This window comes from Eurosta solidaginis, chromosome 3 (genome assembly GCF_040869045.1).
Source record: "Eurosta solidaginis isolate ZX-2024a chromosome 3, ASM4086904v1, whole genome shotgun sequence".
Lineage (NCBI taxonomy): Eukaryota > Metazoa > Arthropoda > Insecta > Diptera > Tephritidae > Eurosta > Eurosta solidaginis.
Window position 1 is genome coordinate 234,566,402 of NC_090321.1, and position 23,728 is coordinate 234,590,129.

The 23,728-nt window shown below is 33.5% G+C and overlaps 1 long non-coding RNA gene across 3 annotated transcripts in view; it reads left to right on the plus strand.

The window, feature by feature from the left end:
- LOC137245248 (uncharacterized) overlaps positions 1 to 23,728 on the plus strand; it is a 563,221-nt gene that overhangs the window by 438,943 nt on the left and 100,550 nt on the right. Inside the window, exon 3 of one of the 3 annotated variants that reach the window (XR_010951276.1) lies at positions 4,908 to 8,194. The exons of the other annotated variants lie outside the window; for them this stretch is intronic. This is a non-coding gene — a long non-coding RNA (uncharacterized lncRNA). Of the gene's footprint in view, positions 1 to 4,907; positions 8,195 to 23,728 lie in introns of those variants that run through there. 3 annotated transcript variants of the gene reach the window in all.

Genomic DNA, 23,728 nt, shown 5'->3' on the forward strand with positions numbered 1-23,728 from the left:
AATTTTATTAAATAAGCAGAACACTAAACTTTGTATGTTTAGTTGAGTTTAGCCATGGTTTGTGTGTGTAATATCGTTCATTTTATATATTGGGCACCTAAATCAATAGGGCGTTAAGTCAGCTAAGCTAGATTTTTGACGCAATTATTCTCTAATTAATTGCAAAGCGCAAAAAATGTGTTGCGCTGTTCTAAGTACTTTTTTGCTTCGTAAAAACGGACTTAATCTGAAATTTTAAAATTATGCATACTACCAAGTTCCACAATTCAATAGCTACCAATCTACTCTATAAAGTATTTGCTCCACTACTCAACCAGATTCGGCTTTATAAAAACTAGTAATTGCATTATCACCTATGGGGAAGTCAAACACTTGTTTGCCTTTCCGCAACATTGTGATTTTTCGAGTTGATCACTGTTTTGCTTTGCACTTTAATTGTCAGAACTTTAATTTTCTTTAGGAATCCGATATTAGTCCGAAATATGTGAAAAATATGAGCTTCAGAAATGTGATCATATAGCTCATTATGACTCGGATATGAAGAAAAACTTGAGCCTCATGCCAAGATTGTTCAGCAAACAAAGCAATTTCAGAACAGATAATCATATTTTATTTTGGAAAAATTTTCGTTCAAATTTATTTTGAATATGATCGTAACGCTTTTTGCTGTTTCCTTTGTAAATTGTTATGTTTCTTTCAATGACGCTTCGCCAAATAATTTCTTAAGTGTCCGCATATCAACAATGTTTTAAGTATTTTGGAATTTTTTCATTGCAATAACAAATTGTCTCTGCGGTGTACCCCGCATGACGTATCGAGCCTTAGTGTGTATTTCTTCGTTATATGTTATCGAAAAGTTATCGAAATCAATTCATGGGAAAATTATCTATTTTTATCGATTTCTTATCAAAAAGTTATCGATTTAGTATCTAAAATTTATGGATTTAATGCCAAAGAGTTGCCGTTTTTTTGTCAAAACTTATTGATTTAATATAGAGAAGTTATCGATTTATTGTTAAAAAATTACAATTTTTTTATCAAAATGTTTTCAATTTACTATTAAAAAGTGATCGATTTGTTATCGAACAACTATCGATTTGCTATCCAAACATTTCTCTAGCAAAGGTTTTTTTATTTCTGAATAAATTAAATAAACTACAATAAATCGCTATTCCATTAAAAACTATTAAATACAAATTGAAAAATATTTTTAAAACTTTAAAATATCCATAGTAACTTTTTAACTTTTTTTAATTGTACTTAATACATTCGAGTTCACTAGTACATTTCAGCTTTTTATTGGCTTTAATTCATTTTAGGCAAAACAATTAAATTAAAGACACCAAAAAACATTTGGGTGGTGTCCCAAATATTTTTTAATACTTTTGCAAGCTAAAATGTTTTCTTTAAGTAACAGTTTAAAACCTGCAAAATATATGTACGTTTAGCCGATAAAAATTTACGGGATTGCCAGAAATAAATGAAAAAAAAAAAAAATTAAAAACTGAACAGCCAAGGCGTAATCGGTTATTTATTACGCAGCCGTCACGCGGATTTAAATACATAAATAACACAAACAACAATGATACATACGTATAAAATAAAGCAGTTTCTGTGGCTACAGCAGAGGCGTCTAGGCGCTGAAAATAACAACTAAAACTAAAAATAAAATACAATCAGTCGAATAGTTATTTATATTTTTTTTATACATTTTTGGGAATTCCTCTCATAGGCGCGGTGGCGCCAATTGTACATTATAATTTTTTCTTACTTTTATCACCATTTTTTATCTGTCGCTTGTGTAACTTTTTGGCGCCAAAAAGGCTTTGTTTTTAGTATTTCTATAAACCAAATTGAATATGCATGAAAAATAGTGATAAATAATAGCAAAATAATAATTCTAAAAAAAAAAATAATTTAAATTAAACTGGAGAATAATTACACGGTAGGCTGTTCGTTATACCAAAATTGCGTTTTCGATTTTGGTATAAGTAAGAAAGAATGAAAATTTAATTTTTTTCCATTTTTACTCTTAGAAAGGACACATATTTCGATTCGAAGCGATGTTTTTGCCGGTCACTACAGTTCAGTCATCTATTATATTGTAACGAATTTACTGCAAATCCTCTTATTCGCAACCTTTTACTAACGTTCGTATCGCTAAACTGTTGAATAAATAACTCCAATATTTAATAATGCAAAATGGCCTTTATTAAAGTACTTCACAATAACACTGATACTTCATAACCAATAGCTTGCTTAAATGAAACTGATTCCTCGCCTCTACTGTTATCGCCTTTTTATACTGTCTGATTTCCTTGTTGCATATTTCTAGGCTTTTCTAATTCCAGAACTTACTAGTTACTTATAAATTTCTCAGCTACAACTACAGATGTATAATTTTTATAGCTTCTCTCATACCCCATGCGCTTGTATGGGTGAGCGACACTCCCACAATTATAATTGCATACCTTTAGGAGCATCTCAGATAAGATATCTGCATGTGTTTGTGCGTTGCTTCTCAGCTGCGTATACGTACATATGTGTAGACATAATGATTCATTCGTTTATGTAGATACAAATGACTGTCTGCTTTATTGTTGATGTGACTTTATTTACTTAGCATCAGACTAGGGATGTGAGTATCACTTAGTGTCACTCATATTCGTCACAATATAATTATATGAAACATACAATATGGCTACCAAACGAAAGCTATTTTACTGAGTATTTCTAATTTTCCGGTACGGTTGCCACCTGGTATTGCCCTACATTTTTTATCAGAAACGGCTTGGATTGTACTGGCCGGTCAATGAATACCTCACGTAGACAGAATGTGTCCATAGTGTTACCCGAATTAGTTTGACGATCAGACGTAAGAGCCCCAAGCAGGTGCCAAGAGTAATGTTATAGAACAACTCCGTCCTCTTGGCAAAGGCTATACGTTTTTAACACGCTTATATTAGCTTCACTTGTAGGAGCGTAAAGAGATTCATCTAGAAGAAGGCAGTGGTTAAATAACTCGCTACAAAACGAGTTGTGCTTAATAGCGAAGACACAAGCCTCTGTGCTACGGCATGTTGTTTAGTTTTTTAAACTATATTTATGTTATTTAGGACTTAGATTACACTCAGAGAAAAACGCCGTTCTAAAATCCAGCACAACTGGACTCAATTCAAGCTTTTCATGTTCTTACTTTTTTGTTCTTGAAAAAGGAACGACCTGTTCATAAAACAACAACCTTGTTCTTGAACTCACACCATTTTCTAGAAAAGAGAACGGCTGGTCTTAGAATATGAACAAATTTTCTATTAATGAGACCGATGTTCTTAAATTAAGTACAAGGAAAAAGAAACGGTACAACTCGTGTGCACTACAATGTTAAATACACCATTTGGCACAAGCTATCAAGCAGTTGTAGTGGCCGAGCGGCTATGATCTTGAGGTTGCGATCGTGTGGCGCGAGTTCAATCACCGTCAAACTCTGAAGTTTTTTAAAACAATTTTTTTATGTTCTATTTTTCTTAACTCTTATTTTTCAACCAGTTCCATTCACATATGTACAGCTAATTCTCAAACTTGTTATGAAATGTTTTAAGTATATATTCAGATTGCATCATCAAATAAGAAAAATTTCTCTATAAGAGAAATACATAAAAAAATGCAATTTATGCGTTTTTTCATCTTTTGGATTTTAATAATAGTGTTTTTGTTATTAATATTTTTTATTAATGACAAAAAATTAATAATAAAAAAAAAAATAAATGGGTACCAATAGAAAAAATTACCTTCCCACTCCCCCCAAAGATCAAGCATAAACCGTTCTTGAATTGAGACCGAAAAATGTTAAATCAACCATAAATCGTTCTCGAAGCGTATGAACGAAAAATCTTAAATCAAGCCCAAGTACTGCTTGAAATGAGCACAGAAGGTTCACAAATCAAAACCTAACTGGTCATAAACTACGAACGGTGTGCTTTGAAAAACTGTTTTTAAAACAAGCCCATCGATCACGAGTTAAGATAAAACGTACTTAGTAGACTTTTGTCAACGAATATTCTTAATTTTGAACTTGTTTAGTTCCTTTTAGCACGATTTTTTCTCTGAGTTTAGTTGCTGCCTCGAAGCCTGGCAACACTGCCGCCCCTTATAGCTGAAGCCTTGACCTGGCGAGCGCAGGACACGAACACAGAACATGCTCAACAGTTTCTTCCTGCAGCTCTGACTTCCTACATCTGTGGTACTGACGAGGTCTAACTTACAAGTATGTAACACCAGAAGGCAGTGTTAAATTAGTATGCCCATCGTGAGCCTTGAGTCAAACACAAAAAACCCATAAATTCTCGAATAATTTTTTTTCTTGCTGCAAAATCAACGAATTTTGAAAAACAACAAATTTAAAGAGCGTTATCACAGCCGATATCCCAATTCAAGTCTGAACTGTAATGAACGGTTTCTCGTACGATTTCGCAATTGTAAGCTCAGGTATTTTTGTGTGAATTAAGAACCCTTTTTCTAAATTGTTTGTGCGGCTTTGCCCAGGACTTCCTACCAACACACCACTGCAGACAGGCTGTATACAAATTATAAGGCGTATAAAATTATGCAAACTCCAATATTATAGCTTTATTAAATGTGGCATACTTTAAGGCCTCACACATAAAAGTATGTATTAAAAAATCATTTGCAGAAAATTGCAATGTATAGTCAAAACAAGCTGCCTTAACGCCTTAAAGTATGCAGCATAAAGTCATATGTCACTTACTTATGCATATAAGAATAAATATTGTATGCTTTTAGGCGCTTTTCTTCAATTGGAATAATCTTTTTTTTAGTGTCTCTCCTAATTAAATTCTTCACTAATATCAAACCTAATAAAAATTTTTTATTTCCATTTCTCTTTGCAGGTTTGTATTTCAGCTTAAAAATTCATATATATAGCATTCTTAAAAAGAGCATCAGTATAACAATATGTAATTTGGTAAGTGATTTTATTGCTTAAAAGAAAAGTTAACAAAATGCTCATGACACTATAAATTTTACTGAACTTAAATCGCTAAAGAAATATTATTTCACATAACATTTGCAAATAAAAGGAGATACTAAATTTCCTCTCATATCTCAGATTCACCTTGCATTTTACTCTCGCTTGATTTTTTGTCAGCCTTTCTCTGCGCCATGGCGCCATCATTCGTAAATTGAGCCAATAACACTTATAAATAAAATGTTATGCTGCAATAAATACTGTTATATTCACCCGTTCGTCGATAGTTATGAACGATGTTGAAATATAAAACCAACGTAATGCAATATTGCATAGATTTTTTTTTATGTAGGGGTGTGTGTATGTATTTGTGTGTGTGTGGGTAGAAAGGTGGCCAAATTGCGAGCGTAGCTATGAATGATGGCCATAAAATCAAAGCTAAAATGCCGCCGCCGACACAACCGCACATTTTGTTTGATTAAATTGAAAAGCAATGAAAATTATACTTTTTTGTGGTGTTGTGTAACTACCCAGTAGTATAATAGCAAACAAGTTAGAACACTAGTCTATAACTAAGTTAGTGTTACTAGAATTTGCTGGACGACCTAACGAAAAACTCCACTAAGGTGCCAAGATTTATATTATAGATTAATTCCTTCCTCTTGGGAAATAGTTGAACTTTTTTAGGACCTAGCTCAATTGCTACCTTGATCGTGAGCTTTAAGTCTTCTCTCCTAAGAGATATTAGCAACTTTGTGAGTCTAACGCTTCGCGCCTTTCTTGCTTGCTGGTTTCTCCCAAATAGATTGAGACGTCTACCGTCGATTCATCGAGAGTTACGCTCTCCATTGCCAACTCGTCAGCCTTTTCGTTACCTTCTATCGCCTTAAGTTGAGTTTTAAGGGTTCTCGTTATGCCAACAATTGATAATCTGCATACATACTAAATTTTTTTGGTAAATGTACCTTTCTGTATGGATGTCCACCAAGCTTGGACCCCGAAGTAAAGTATGGGCTTGACAATTGCCATAAATAATAAGTGAGAGAGTTTGGACGATAAGACCCACGTGCATCCAAGCATTCTCTTGCATGCATACAGTGCCACGGTGGGTTTCTTCCCTCCCTCTTCCACATGGAATTTCAACGAAAACTTACTACTTAATATAATTCCTAGATACTGAGTGTTGTTCATTTCTTGTAAGGTTACCACTTCAAGCGTAGCCTTAGTCCAATCAGGACCTTATATTCCTAGCATGTACATCTCAAAGCGTCTGAGCCATTACAGATCTGATTGTAGATAGATATCGGCCGCATATGATGACTGAAACGTCATCTGCATACGCCGTGAATCTGCCTAGTCCTCCGTCAAACCCTCCAAGCAATTGCCTAATGACCAGCGTCCACAGCATTGGCGATAATACCCCACCTTGCGGCGTTCTTCTGTTCACGCGGCTTGTGATCTAGCACAGACCACATTCCGACGTGATCATTTTGCAGATGGAGCCAATCCATGGAGCCAGTCCATTTTATAAAGGCCTGATGTACTTCAATCGAATTGAGACTGACCAGGATTGCTCGTTTCGAGACATTGAAAGCGCGGAGATACCCAAAATAAATACCTAGGGTATATTACTGGTATTTTAGAGTTGTCTCTGTATTCATGAGTAATGCTTCATTCATGTTTTATTTATTTATTAATCTCTCTAAGACTTTGAGCATAAAAAAGATGATAAACTAATAGGCCTGCTGTGTTTCTGTACCATATGATTAGTTCTTCCGGCTTTCGGAATGAATGCTAGTCGAGCCATTCTCCAAGAAAGAAAGGTTTTATCGCCCATTCAAATTTTGATATTTTTCACCAATCCTGCTGCTGCTCACTTCGTATTTGGAGTGCAGATGTTGTTACACAACTCTTCTGTATCATATGCTAATGGGAAATGCGCGTTATTTAGCCCCTCAAGGGACTCCTCACTACTATGTGTTCATTCCCTGTCGTCGTTTTTTATCAGCCCCTGAACTATATTTCCCACAGATAGGACTTTCCTCAATCTCGCCGTTTTGCTGGAGCATTCTATGAGCGCACAGAAATTTTTCCATGAAACCCCTTTGACCTCCTCACTTCGCGTTTATTTTATTGGACCTTAACTTATCTCGTTATTCTACCCAGCACTCCTCGATTTACTGCTTTACCTGCTCTCTAAGAAGACTCAACTCTTTACTCTATCATGGTGGCTCTTCCTTTCCCTTGAGTCTTCTCAGAGGACAAGCTTTGTTGTACGCATTTGTCAGCGCCTTTGATAAGGCATTGTTACACTCCTCCAACCACTCTATAGGTAGCAACATCTTTAGGCTGCACAAGTCTTCCTGCTACATGTTTCTGGAAGTTGTACAAGTGTGTTACTTTCTAAAGGGTTTCCTCTTCTCTACCCTCTCTAGGGGGATGCTCATAATCTATGACTAAAGAAATATTAAACAAGTAAGGACGGGACTGTCTTAATACCTTTCATGAATGGGGTTGAACAATAATCTTATCCCATTCGTAATCTACAAATAATGAGCTGTATAAGATAAGAAATATATTGTTACGAATATTAGCAACACTAAGAGGTACCGCCATCTCTAAGCCGATGCTAAGCAGTGACTTGATGCACATCAATAAGTCAATCATTATGTCTACACATATGTACGTACACGAAGCGGGGAAGCAACGCACAAACACATGCAGATATCTTATCTGAGATATGCAATATAATTGTGGAAGTGTCGCTAACAAACACACGCGCATGAGCTGTGAGAGAAGCTATAAAAATTGTGCATCTGTAGTTATAGCTGAGAAACTTATAGCAGATAACCAACTAGTAGTTTCTAGAACAGAACCGCCTAGAAATGTCAACGAGTAAACCAAACAGTATAAAAAGGTGACACCAGTAGAGGTGCAATAATCAGTTTTGATTAAGCACGCTATCTGTCGAGCAATAGTAGAGTTATTTATTGTGAAGTATTTTAATAAAGGCCAGTTTGCATTATTAAATATTGGAGTTATTTAATCAACAGTTTAGTGATTCGAACTTAGCAGAAGGTTGCAAATAAGAGGATTTGCAGTAAATTCGTTACAATGTAGTGAACAGATGTACCTACCTAAACGATTTTAAGATAAATATAAAAGTTGGCAAAAAACCCCCTTATCTGAACGATCGGTTGTAGGGGATATATATTATATATAGCTCCGATCGAAATGATTTTTTCATGAAATCTTCTGTGATATATTAGAATAAATATCACCAAGTCTAAAGTTTTTATATTGGAAATTAAAGGAGAAATTGCCAAAAAATTGTCTATCTGAACGATCGGTTGTATGGGATATATATTATATATAGCTCCGATCGAAACGATTTTTTCATGAAATCTTCTATGATATATTAGAATAAATATCACCAAGTCTAAAGTTTTTATATTGGAAATTAAAGGAGAAATTGCCAAAAAAATTTTCTATCTGAACGATCGGTTGTATGGGATATATACTATATATAGCTGCGATCAAAGTGATTTTTCAGAAAATCTTCTATGATATATTAAAATATATATCACCGAGTTTCACTTTTATACTTTCTAAATTAAGGGAGAAGTGGCGAAAAATCTTTCTATCTGAACGATCGGTTGTCTGGGATATAACTATATATAGCTTCGATCAAAGTGATTTTTTCAGGATATCTTCTATGATATATTAGAATATATATCACCGAGTTTCACGTTCATACTTTCTAAATTGCGGCAGGAATGACCAAAATCGTCTTATCTGAACGATCGGTTGTATGGGAGATATATGTTATAGTGGTCCGATCCTACCGGATCCCACAAATGTCTAATATAATACAAAAATGCATCCTTGTGCCAAATTTCATTGAGATATCTCAAAATGTATGGGACTAGTTTGCGTTCAAACAGACAGACTGACGGACAGACGGACGGACATGCGAACATGGCTATATTAACTCAGTTCGTCGCCCTGATCAATTCGGTATGTATACTTAATGGTGAGTCTATCTTCTATATTTCTCAACGTTACAAACATCGGACCAAAGTTAATATACCATTTCATGTTCATGAAAGGCATAAAAAGGAAACTTCAAGCGCTATTGCGTCACTCACACAACAGCAATCAAGCTGGAATCGTGAAAAATTATTACCATTCACAAGTGTAGACGTAGTACAGTAAAATGTTGAACGCTGTTAAAATAGTCTTTACCAACTTTCGACGCCTTAATTTGCCTTTTGACTCTGCCATGCACATAGAAATAACAAATAATTAATAACCGTAAGCGGATAAGCAATTTTACATTTAAGTTGATTTGTTACATATACGAATATGACTTCTTCCATTTAACTTTACAAATTTATGCCTTTTGAACTTTCATTGCCTGTCTGACATACTTAAAAGCAGAGCACATTGTAAGCTTCATTCACAAGCCCAGTGTTCCAAAATGCAGCCATCCAAAGCCAATGTATGCAACTATGTGCTGTGTCATACACATTGCATTTGTAACTGTATGATCAAGGATCAATTCCAATAAAAAGAGACTGTTAGTAATTTTAATCGCATCCCTCACAAGAAGCTGCTTTCTAATAGAGATAAAGGCATCATACCACATACATGACAATACAACGAGCTATGCAAACAAACTTTTGCCTCTCAAACTATTTTTTGGTTAAAAGGCTACTTTCGTAGGGAAGTGTATTATCTCATAAATAACGCATATATTTGAATAGATAAAGCAGAGCAGCTTTAAGATCTTTTAATGCACATTTACACTTTGCCGTTTAAAACAGCTCTAAATTGCTCACTAACTTTGAAGGATGTATGCGTACCCAGTAGTGAAAGTATGCGAACTCGGTATACAAAATAGTATTTTAGGATGTCTCCAAAGTAAATATGTACAATATATTATAATTAATTCATAGGTAGAGCTAACGATTTCTTTTTGAATACAAGCAAGAATTTCGAAACTTGCGAATGTGTTCACTCGCTTCTCGTGAGATTCCCGTATCAAGTAAAGTTGGTGAGCCTATAGACGTTAATTTTAGTCGCTGTATTGACACTATATTGGAGAAATCTTCGATTGTGCTCAAGAAGAAATCGTAATTGTTTACACTACACATGCATCGCTTAAATTGAATGTTGAGAAGCTCGCGAGCTAACAAGTATTTCGAAACTCGATAATCTTAGGAAAAGCCGACAAGCGCTCGAAATATTTTCTCAAATAATTTCGATAAAACGTAAGCTATATTTATAGCTAGCAGTTTCAAGGGAGGTCGAAAAGTCATTAACACGACATTAAGGCAACAGCCAAATGCTGATAGCGCGAAGCACATTAATGTCTCGCAAAAATAGGTTGTTTGGTAGCATTGCCCCAAGCATCGAGAAGTGGCCTAGTCTCTAATAAACGTGCACTTATGTCGTTTTCTCTTATCCTATTTTCCGCTCTCTATTTTCTCTCCCTTTTTCATATCTTTCTGATTCTCTCTAACCTTGCACTTCTCCTTTTCCTTCTCCTTCTATTATTCATTCTCCATATTATTTTTAACCTCCCCCTATCCTTTCTCTCTTTACACTCTTCCACGTCTCCGTTCTCTTCCACTTCCACTTCCAGTTATTTCTATTTTTCTTGCACTTCCTCTTACTCATACTCTTCTTCTTACTCATTCTCTTCCTCTCACTCTTTCTCTGATCTTACTCTCACTGTTTCTATTACTAATATTCCTACTCTTAGTCTCTTAATCTTACTCTCACTGTACTTCTCATTCCCCATCTACCTCTCCTCCTGCTTATTATTTTATATCTTCTTGGCTCTTCCCTTCCCATCTCCTTATAATTATTATTAAAATCCCCCTACCCCTCTCTTTATATTCTCCTTGTCTCCTTTCTCTTTCACTCTTTTTCTTGATGATGATGATGATGATTACCAATATTCCTACTCTTAGTCTTACTCTTGTCCCTTTTGCCAAGTTTACTCTTGGTCTTATTGTTACTTTCTCGTTACTTTTACTCTTACTCCTGTTTTACTCTTACTCTTAGTCTCACTCTTCCTCCCACTTTTTCTCTTAAACCTAATCTTACTTTTACACTTACTTGTTTTCTTACTTTGACTTTGCTCTTTCTTTTATTCCTACGCTTTTCTTACTCTTAACCTTACTCTTACTCATATTCTTACTCCTACTTTTAACCTATTACCCTGACTCTTACTCTTGATCTTACTCCTTCTCTGACTCTTACTCTTATTCTTACTTATACTCCTACTCTTACTCTTATTCTTAATCTTCCTCTTACTCTCTTCCTCTTTCCTTTACTCTGACTCTTATTCTTACTCTTTCCCTTACACTTGCTATTACTCTTGCTCTTCTTCTTACTCTTACTTTTAATCTTGCTCTTTCTCCTACTCTTCATTTCATTCTTGCACTTCCTCTGCTGCTTCCTTTCCTTCTGTCTCCCTTCCATCTTCATGCCTCTCTCTTACATTGTTTCTCTACTAAAAATCAATGCTCTATGCTATGTACAACACACTCATGTAGAGCACAGACATTTTAATAGTATTTCATAAATTACCAAAAGCATTGACCAAACTTGAGTCAACTGCAATTTTCCTCTTTAGTTACCACCAAAGCTTACAATTAAATACTCAATTGGAGTTTTTTTAATTCATTTATTTTTGAGCAATATAAATATTTATACACGAAATTGTGTGAGTATTATTCTACATCCATTGCAACACAGCATCATGTTCGATGTTATTATCATCAACATATCGACTTAAACATTTACTTCATATACAAATATGTTTATACGGATATGTAAATGTGTTTGTAGACAAGCTTTAGCCAACATCCGTTAAATCCTTTAGTAGTTTGGCTAACAGCTTCCGTGGCATGTGAGTCAGTTAGTTTTCTCACCATACTCAATAAATACATACGTATACTCATGTATACACATACACACATATGCACAGTCAGAGCTATGTATATGTAGGAGGTGTTCATCATTTTGTAAGCACATCGAAAGACCTGTCTCCTTCCTCTGTTTGCTCTAGTTGTACCTTTCAAGAGTTATTTGCTTTTGGGATTTTACATGTCGATTTAACTCTTCTTTGCAAAACTCAAAAGTCAACACAGAATGAGTGCTTTAATACACACAAACATATCAACATGTATTTTTAAGCAATTGGTTGTGTTTGTTGCCAACGTCAAAAAGCATGATATTGTAGTTCTCGCCTTTTCGGTGTTTTGTATAGATATGAGTACAGGTTGCTAGCCATGCTGGTGTCAGTTGGTTTATACATATATATATATCTTAATATAAAAAAAAAAAAACACGTGTCACACTATTGAGGCCAATGGACTCCCAAACTACTGAACCGATTTTGAATTTGTTTTGCACCCCGTGTGTAGTTTGATCTAACTTGAAATATAGGATAGGTGACTGGGTGACTAGGGTCTCGATATATAGGCGAAAACGTGGACCCGGGTACCCCTAGAGTGTGTTTATAGAATATGGATATCAAATGAAAGCTGTTGATGAGTGCTTTAGTAGAGGGTAATTTTCATACCCCTGGGTGACTAGGGTCTCGAGATATAGGCCAAAACGTGGACCCGGGTACCGCCAGAGTGTGTTTATAGAATATGGATATCAAATGAAAGCTGTTGATGAGTGCTTTAGTAGAGGGTAATTTTCATACAACTGGGTGACTCGGGTCTCGAGATATAGGCGAAAACGTGGACCTGGGTACCCCTAGAATGTGTGTATAGAATATGGATATCAAATGCAAGCTGGAATGTGTTTATAGAATGTGGATATCAAATGAAAGCTGTTGATGAGTGCTTTATTAGAGAATAATCTTCATACCTCTGGGCGACTAGGGTCTCGAGATATAGGCCAAAACGTGGGCCAGTGAACGCCTAGACAGTATTTATACAATATGGATATCAAATGAAAGCTGTTGATGAGTGCTTTAGTACAGAGTAATATATTATCCAGAGACGGACTGGGACTGGGATTATGACTAGGACTGGGACTGAGACTCGGAGTGCGACTGGGACTGGGACTGGAATAAAATGCATACCACCTTCTGGGACAGGCAATAAGGGATGCAGAAGAATGAGAAGAAATTGAGAGAAGAGAAAAGAGAAAAGAGAGAAGGAGAAGTAGATTGAGAAAGAGATAGAATGAGACGAAGATGGAGATAGATGAAGCGAAAAATACGGAGGGAGGAGTGAATAAAAGGATTAGGAAAAAGTGAAGAGGGGGGGAGGGCAGAGTCAGACGGAAAAAACTTATTAAAATGGATGCAGATATACCAAATTTAGGGCAGGACAACGTCTGCCGGGTCTTCTAGTATATATATATATATATATATATATATATATAATGTGTATATATTACATGTGTGTGTCTGCATAGCTTAAAATGTTGATAATGTTTATGTTGTGGTTTTTGATGTCATTTAACCATCATCAACTGTCTGTTTTGGTACTTTCAACGTAGGCAGAAAAAATCTTTTTAAATACATGGCAAGTGTTAGGTATGCTTAACTGTTTACTCATTCTTACTATATATAAAATTAAAACATCTGCAGTTCTTTGAGCAAAACAGGCGATATCCTGAGCCGATTTTTCTAATTTATGCCCTGTTTTTCAGTACAAGTTCAGCTCAGTTTCTTATTTGATAGTATTGTGCATCGCTTAAACTCATTCTGCAGTTTTTCAGTCTAATTTAACTGAAGTTTAAGCTGAGCTTAAGCGGACGATCTGGCTGGGTTAAACTCTAGTTAACCTATCGGTGACTTGCGTTCGTTCAAAATGGCCTCGAATATACCCAACAAGCATTTGGGCTTGAGCACAATTAGAGCTCATGTTCATAACTAGGCATACTTCTAAAATCTCAAGAGTGGCTACGAAACAGTGGCTAAACTCGAGAATCATAGTGTACTCAGCAAAAGGTAAATTTTTTATAAAGCGCAAAATGCTATTACTTAATTTGAAAAAGGATAGTTCCCAACTTGTAGTTCTTTGACTGGACTCAAGTGTGAGATTCCAATACTACAGTATTTTCACGAAAGTAAAATAAAATATATATGATTAATTTTTGATAAATTACGTTTCATTACTGGTATCAATCAGGGTTTATTTCTCACAATAAATAGCTGTTGGCTTTGGTGGTACCCCCTTGGAGATTTTTTTAAACTTTACGTCAACTCGATGTCCAATGTAGGATATCAAATGGAGAAACGTTTTGAATATTCATTTGAGAACTGTACATATATCAAAATCTCTCAAAGGTTGTAAATAATTTGAAATTGCTTATGACGTTGGAGATCGCCGCAATAACTGTAAATTTTACAAAATTTCTCAAATGCTGGAGAGCGATTGGAGAACGAAGTTGTATATCAACTAGAAAACTATCTGGTTTAAGAATAACTAGATAATGATGTTGGATATAACCTCCGGAACGAGATATATATTTCTCTTGAGAAATATCTTTTAAATGTTTGCTTGGTTAGCGAAATTCAGTTGTTGTCGTATCTACAAATTATCTCGATAATAAAAAACCAATGTTGCCGTATAAAAAAGCCTACAGCAAAGCCGGCCTTAAACTGTGACTGAAAAACTGCTCAGTGGTTTAATTGGAGTTTTAAATTTGACTAGAGTTTAAGCAAACTTATTTTAAGCTTAGATTAACCAACTACTGAAAAACCGGGCCAAAGTATTAAAATGACATATGTCTGCCACAAAATAACATAAGGGTAATATTGTAGTAATTTTAATAAAAACTTGTTAAATTAGATTATTCAATTGTCTGTGCATTGCTAGACTATGGCTTATGCTTAGAGAAAAGAAACAAACGACATAGTGCTTCTAAACTTCACTCTTTTTATGCTACAGGGACGGGAACAGGGACAGTGTAAGGCAGAATCAGAGGACAGAATTAAGAGCGAGTCCAAGAGCATCCCTAGTGAAATTTTGTTTATATGGAAAGAGCTTAAGTGTTAAAATGTAATGAAAGTTAAGTATGTATTTGACCCAAAAATGTACTTTAACCCTGTTTCTACTGTTTTTGGTAACCTGGTTTTCAAAATATTGAGATATGAAATAAAGAAGGAGTGAAGACAGAGGGAAAGGAAGCAGCAGAGGAAGTGCAAGAATGAAATGAAGAGTAGGAGAAAGAGTAAAAGTAAAACTAATAGTAGGAGGAAGAGCAAGAGTAATAGCAACTGTAAGAGAAATATTAAGAATAAGAGTGAGAGTAAAATAAAGGGAAAGAAAGAGAGTAAGAGGAAGATTAAGAGTAAGAAGAAGAGCGGCCTTAAACTGTGACTGAAAAACTGCTCAGTGGTTTAATTGGAGTTTTAAATTTGACTAGAGTTTAAGCAAACTTATTTTAAGCTTAGATTAACCAACTACTGAAAAACCGGGCCAAAGTATTAAAATGACATATGTCTGCCACAAAATAACATAAGGGTAATATTGTAGTAATTTTAATAAAAACTTGTTAAATTAGATTATTCAATTGTCTGTGCATTGCTAGACTATGGCTTATGCTTAGAGAAAAGAAACAAACGACATAGTGCTTCTAAACTTCACTCGTTTTATGCTACAGGGACGGGAACAGGGACAGTGTAAGGCAGAATCAGAGGACAGAATTAAGAGCGAGTCCAAGAGCATCCCTAGTGAAATTTTGTTTATATGGAAAGAGCTTAAGTGATAAAATGTAATGAAAGTTAAGTATGTATTTGACCCAAAAATGTACTTTAACCCTGTTTCTACTGTTTTTGGTAACCTGGTTTTCAAAATATTGAGATATGAAATAAAGAAGGAGTGAAGACAGAGGGAAAGGAAGCAGCAGAGGAAGTGCAAGAATGAAATGAAGAGTAGGAGAAAGAGTAAAAGTAAAACTAATAGTAGGAGGAAGAGCAAGAGTAATAGCAACTGTAAGAGAAATATTAAGAATAAGAGTGAGAGTAAAATAAAGGGAAAGAAAGAGAGTAAGAAGAAGATTAAGAGTAAGAATAAGAGCGGAAGTAGGACTAAGAGTAAGAGTCAGAGAAAGAGTAAGACCAAGGGAAAGAGTAAGAGTAATAGGCTAAAGGTAGGAGTAAGAATAAGAGTAAGAATAAAAAAAGTAGGAACAAGAGTAAAAGCAAAGTCAAAGTAAGAGTACAAGTAAGAGTAAGTGTAAAAGTAAGAGTAGGAGTAAAAGAAAAAGTGGGAGGGAGAGTCAGACTAAGAGTAAGAGTAACTCGAGGAATAAGCGTAAAAGTAAAGTCAAAGCAATAAATTTGACTAAAGCGTGAGATCACTTCGTAGGGGTTTAACTATAGGCAGCTTAGAGCAGGATAATTATTAATTAATCAACTAACCTTTAATTGTTACGCAGCTTAATTTGAAACTCAAGTATTTGTAATAAGAAAATGTTCCCTTCTTTGAAATGTTGCCTATGCTTGATATTTTAAATTGTCTCCATTGTTCTTCATTGCACAATACTATCTTATGAAATTTAAAATTTTAAGTTATGTTTCCATTATTTACCTAATGCTTTACGCAATTAACCCAGCAATGCATTATACTGCAAACTTAGCACATAAAGCCACTCAATTGTTCAGCTTGAAACTTTTGAATGGAAAAATAAATGGTATAAGTACTTTCTTGTAGTCATTAATCTACGCCACATATTTGGCTACAGCTTATCTATCAAAAGAGCAAATGGTAGATCAATGACGTTAAAATAAGAATGTTCATGCACAGATGCTCATATGAGACGGCTTATTTTTGATGGCGTCTGCAGACGCACGTATTTTGACGGGCATATGTAGAAAAAGTCTACTTTTTCAACTGTCAATCAATCAATATTTGATTTACTTAAAATAAGCACTTTTTGAGAGTCTCATATCTTCTTCGTTGGCTCTCTTTTTAAGGAGGCTTAAGGACAATGATTAAGTAGTTACCATAAATACGTAAAGCTTAGATATATGCAAAGCAGATATGTATATTAAAAGTATTTTCTTTTTGTTAGGTGAAATCACATTTAAATTTTCTTCTACAAGTTAAGAGAATGGCTACAACATAGTTTGCCCAAGTAGCTGCTAAGAATACGTGGAATTCAGCAAAACGATATTTGTCATTACAATGGGCGATGACTGGGATTTTTGCTTCTAACACAATGCTATGTTGGCTCCTTACTGTACTTCAGTCAATAACTTAAGCACTAAAAACAAAAACACTTAACCAAAATGAGGAAAACATTCCGCGAATAGCAGCTGACGATCCGAGGAGTTTCCTACGTGCAAGTTTTACACAACAAATATTATAGAAGAGTTTAAATCTGAAAACTACACCGACAACAGTACTGCATGCCATTCTGCACATCCCACCTGCAGATTTCATGGCCAAAAGTATAGAGCGCTAGCAGCTTAAAGCCTCGGAGAAGCTTGAAAGCAGGCCGTATAGTCATAGCAGTAAAGCACCATTAAATATATGGCAAACGAACTACATACTACAGTATCTGAGCTTCGAAAGGGACTTTGGGGCCACAATAAAGCAGGAGAGTTGGCGCAAGGGTGCTGAAATAGCGGACATATTTAGCCCAATTCTAAAGAAAAATTTCGTGCGAGTTTTTTCCCTTCTCCCATTCCTCGTATTCTAAATAAAAATCCCTTGTGAGTTTTTTCACTTCTCGCTTTCCTCCTATTCTGAACAATGTAAGAAAAAGCGGAAACCGGTTATGGAAGAAAAGTAGGTATTATGAATGTGAGTGAGAGGGAGATTTCTCTGCCACTTCTTAGAAGTTTTTTCACTTGTTAAGTTAAAGGGAATACATCAAAATAGTTAAAGGAAATTGGTTCTTTTTAGAAAGAACACTTATCTGTACAAATTTATGCTAAAATATGTACATTCTAACACAATATTCTTTATTTTAAGTTGAAAAGTATATCACAAGCAACGGAATAGCTCTTGGTATATTTGATACAGCCATCCAGAAATTTCGCAAGGATTTTTTAAGAAGACTTAAATAGATTTTGGCATATGACGAAAGACGAATTCAACTCGACTTGGCCGCCAGGAAATTGCTTTGCTGAATGGAAGCACGCATCTCCGGCGGATTTGTGTTATCCCACCGTCTTCTTCTTCTTATGCTCCTCTGTTGATGTTGCTGTGGCACCAATTCATTAGTCATTTCAGTGAATACTACATGAAATGCCATACTGTGGCATTATTTATATTTTATTTCTTAATGTCAAACAAATTTGCAACAATAATTAAACTTTCAAATTTTTTTAACAAAATAAGAAATGCGCAACGAAATTTCAATTGACAAAACAGCTGACTTCGAAAATTCGAAATTCCTATTCCCCAATTATTGTTCTCCCTAGGAGAAAAGAATTGGAGGAATTTTTCCGCGGGAAGAAAAAATTCGCGAGAACAAAATTCCGAGGGAATATTTAGAATTTGGCGGATTGTAAACGTATGTGCCGATGGCACAAAATTAACGGAATAGATCGACCCAGAAAGTAGTACACCTTACGGGATGCCAAATCAGTGAAGTAATTCGTAAGAATGTGTGCTTAAGCTGCAGTCCCATCAACATATGTATATATAGATAGTCAGGGGGCGATCAAGGCAATAATTTCAAACATTACATGAACGAGGGGTGTCCTGGAATAACAAGTATTGTAGAGACTTCGCTTAGACCGGACCATATGTATGTATGTATATCCATACTGGGTTCCGGTCATAAAGGGATATAATGTAATGAAAAGGCCGACGAGTTATTAACGGAGTGTGCAGCACTCGATAAATCAACAGTAGACATTCAAATCCATCTTGCAGGAATCTAAAAGAGACAAAGATCTGGTAACATGATGGACATATTCTGTCTATGTGAGGTCTTTATGGACCGACCAGTTGAACCTAAACCTAAACCTTATATTGACGTGTTACTTCCTTTTCGCTTTATTCTCGTTGTATATTAAAGTAGAACTAAAGAATGACACGGAAGTGTAGAAGGAAATTATATAGCCAAGGTGTATGCAAGGATATATATTTAAGTAGGATTTCACGCTTAAGGTCTGAATATTGGCATTGCATCTCTCTGAGATTCTGTACTTTTTAGCAGACCATAATAAAGTTCGTATACACTTTTTGAATGTTAATCGTCTTGTGATAATTTCTCACTTCAAACATTCATTAACATGAAAGTTTGTATTTCTTCGTTTTGCATTAAGCGATATATTTGCCGACGTTTGTTTTCCATATAAAGCTCCTCACACACTTAAACAAAATTCAATCATTTTGCTCAAATTCAGAGAAAGAGTGGTTTCCCAATACTGTTGAGTGATGTTGTCATTTTGACATTTTTTACAATGCAGATATCGTTAGTGCACACATACATATGTATGTACGATAAAATAAAGGAATGCTTTTTAGATTTTTTTTTAGAAATCTCTTTTATCGCAAAATGATTGCATAGCAATGTGTTGTTCTTTTTTATTTCTTTTTTTTTCAAAGTCACTTGCTGGAAAATCAAAACTAATTTATGATTACAAAATATGACGTGCAATTGTTTCGAATTGACAGTTGGCAAGTTGTTGTAGCTGTAAAGCATTCAAAGCTTTTTTATTAGAATTGAAAGCTTTTTATTTTCCGAAGAGTATTTTTTATTTTTTGAAATTTAATTATAAAAAAGCTATATAACTTTAAGTTAAATATCAGAAAGTTGCAATTCATATCGAGAGTGTTAAAATTTAGGTTTATAAAATTAAATTCTAAATTCAGAGCTTCCAATTTAAATTCTGCAAATTACAATTCATATGCAGAAAATTACAATTCAAGTTCAGAATTGTCAATCCAAACTCAGAAAATTACAATTTCGGTTCAGAAATACAACTAAAGTTCAGAGTTTCCAATAAAAATTCAGGAAAGAACAATTCAAGTGCAGCAATTCAAATCCAAGTTCAGAAAGTTAAAATTCAAATTCAGATATTACAGCTTAAATTATTAAAATTCTTATCAAATTGTTAAATTCAGAAATTTACATACGAGTTCAGAATTTCTATTTAAAATTAAAAAAGTTACAATTCAAGATCAGAATATTACAATTTATTTGCAGGAAATTACAATTCAAGTTCAAGTGATTTTCTGAACTTATTTTGGAAATTCTGAGCTTTAACTGTAACTTCTGAATTTGAATTATAATATTATGAACCAGAATATCTGAACACAAGTTGCAGTTTTCTAAATTTAAATTGTAATTTTCTGAATTACTTTTGAAAGTTTTGAGCTTTAGTTTTAATATTCTGAGTTTAAATTGGATTTATTTATTTTTGTGTTGCAATTTTCTGAACATGAATTTTATTTTCTGAATTTGAATTGTAATTCTCTGAACTTAGATTGCGACTTTTTAAATATCAGTTGAAAATCCTGAAAACTTGAATACGAATTGTAAGTTTCTGAACTTTAAATATAAGAGCTCCGGCCCTGGGTTATGTAAACAAGAAGTTATTAAAAAAAAAAAAAAAACAAAAAACTTAAAGATCCCGAAGGTAGAACGTCCAGTAGCGTGCGTATAAGTGCTTTGGAATTATTTCCAAAAAAGACTTTAAGGCACATGTCATATGTGGTTTTATATTTGGGAAAATATTGTTTTAAATGGAACAATGCCAACATATGCATCTATGCATTAGAGTGTCCATTATATGCACGCATTTTCTCCTCCATAATTTTAAGTTTTAATTTTATTATATTTTATTTTATTTCATTTTATTTTATCTTATTTTATTTTATTTTATTTTACTTTATTATCTTAATATATAAAAAACACGTCTCACTATGTTTGAGGCCAATGGTCTCCTAAATTACTCAACCGATTTTAAATTTGCTTTGCACCCCGTGTGTAGTTTGATCTATCTTGAAATATAGGATAGGTTATAGGATATTTTATAGGATATCTCAGTTTATAGTCGGAATATTATTTTATTGCAAATTTTTTTATTTGTTTATACGTAATAATAAAATGTTACGTATACGCAGTGGCACTCATATTTTCAGGTGGTACTTCCGTGTAATTGCTTGGTGTTTAATTAAACAACCTGCTTATCAATAAAAAATAGTATAGCGAATGATATCAAGTATAGCACATCACCAGGCCCGCCGAGGGCCTGATTTAGAGGTACTATGACATTTTTTTTTTAATTCTGGATAGTGTTTAGTTGTTCCATGTGTAATTTTTAAGCCGAATTTCAAAAGCAACGAAAATCTGCATTTCGTTTTAATATTATAGTGAAGTGTGAAAAATAAAAATCTATATATATAAAAAGAAAGGCTAAAATGTGTGTTAGTTGGTCGCCGGTGTTTGTTTTATTTTTATTTATTTAATTTTTTTATTGTGATTTCTTATACTCAATCGTTTTTATTTTATTTGACTTAAATGAATTTAATTTTATTTTACTTAATTTTATTTTATTTCACTTTATTTTATTTTATTTTGTATTATTTTATTTTATTACATTTTATTTTGTTGTACAAGCCAGCTTAAAACATATTTATTTTGTTTTATTTTATTTTATTTTTATTTTTTATGTAATTTTTTTAATTTTATCTAATTTATTTAATTTAATTTTATACTAATTTAATTTATTTTTTGAATTTAATTTAATTTTATTTTATTTTACTTTATTTTATTTTATTTTATTATTTATTTTATTTTATTTTACTTTATGTTTTTAATCAATTTTTTTATTTTATAAATTTTATTTTACTTTATAAATTTTTTTCTGTAATTTATTTTATTTTATTTCATATTGTTATTATTTTATTTTTTCTGTATTTAGTAATCGAGACAGGCTCATATTATTTAATAGTATTGTTATTGTTATTAATATTAGAGAAAAATTACAAAGTCTAAAAACAGCGATTGTTACTAGGACATGTTTCTGAATTTTACTTCCTTATGAGCTACCTTCTCGTGAGCTGAGTATTGAACTCGAAATCTCTAAATTTCTTACTTCATACTACTCAGCCATACGAATGCCCCTCTGCTCGCATTGCAATTGGTACCTTTTCCGAAGCATGACTTAGTAGCTATCGCCGTTTATAATCTTTGTAATTTTTCTCTAATACAGTTTTATTCTAATTTTATTTATTTAATTTTATTTTACTTTTTTTTATTTTATTCTATTTTATTTTATTTTGTTTTATTTTATTTTATTTTATTTTGTTTTATTCTCTTTTATTTTGTAATATTTTATTTTTTTCATATTATTATATTATATGTTTTTCTTATTTATAGTATTTTTTAAAATTATTTTTCATTAAAAATTTATCTCCAAAATAAATTTCAAAAATAACGTACCCTCTAATGTTCGTGCGCTAACTTCTCAAAGTAAGAAATTGTGTGTTAGCTTTGAGTACTTGGCATTCGCTTTAGAACACTTTGATGCCAAAGACAAAAGTGTGCTCTCATTTCATACATACAAAAGTACGAAGCAAAGGTACGAAAGCAATCTTCAAAGACTTTTACGACTTCGAAGGAATGCCGCCATATTTTTCAATTTAATATATGCCACTGTTATTTGTTTAAAGCCATTAAGCGTGCAGCTCCCTAAGCAAATATGGAATAAGGGTTGACTGAACGCAAAAGGAAAAAAAAAATCATAAAATTATAATAAAACACTGAGCAAAAGCTTTTTCGCTTTACTTTAAGCCACGTTTTTCCATGCATGTATTTGTATTATACACGCGGTTTTAATAAATTTAAAATGGCTATACACACACACACGCACATACATACATTCACCTCGTTTTGCTTTCAATTTGAATTCAAGTGCCACCGCAAATTGTTGGGGTTGCCTTTGCAGGTGTAAAAGCGATGAAAATGTAAATTGAGTCAAACACACAAAAAAAAAATGCCTTTTACATACGTACATATTCACACATCTAATACTTTTTACTAAGCTTTACAACACTAGTTGGCATTTTAAAATTGTTATTGGTGTCTGGCGATTTGCTTTTAAACAATTTACAATGCACATTTGTGCCTCTACTGCCTTATAGCAGACGCAAATAATTGTCATAAAAAATAACCTACGTGCGTATTTTGAAAGGATGCGTTTCTACTTCATAGGTATGCGCTTGGGTAGGCGTATGCGTCTTATGTAGAAATGCGGAAGTGATTCATATAAAAGAGATCTTGCTACAACTCCCATCCAAAGATATATAAATTCTTTTGCTCCTTTTCATACATAAAAAAGGAAGTGCTTCGTTTCCTCGCATGACTATATGAATACCATATTATACATACATAATGCGTGCATATGTGTTTATATCTATATAATAAGTCACAGCTGGTGATGCAATAACTTTGTTCACCTTAATTTAATGCCTGTTGTTTTGTATGTATGTATATGTTTGTTGAAATATCTAGTTTTTCCAGTATACTATTTATAAAGCATGTTTTCGAGCAAGTTTTTCCATAAAAACTAGCCTTCAATTATAGCTTGAGACAGTTCGTTAAAATCTAATATAAAAAATAACATTGATCGAAGAAAAGCTTGTTATTTTTTCGTGATTTTACTTTGATAGGATGAACTTGAAGTTAGCGAAGCACCTTCGGCAAATCAAAATTAATAGGACATTATTTTGCTGCATACTATGTATTTGCAAAAAGAAAAAGTTTTTCGTTCTTTTCAAAGTACTTTACTGAGTA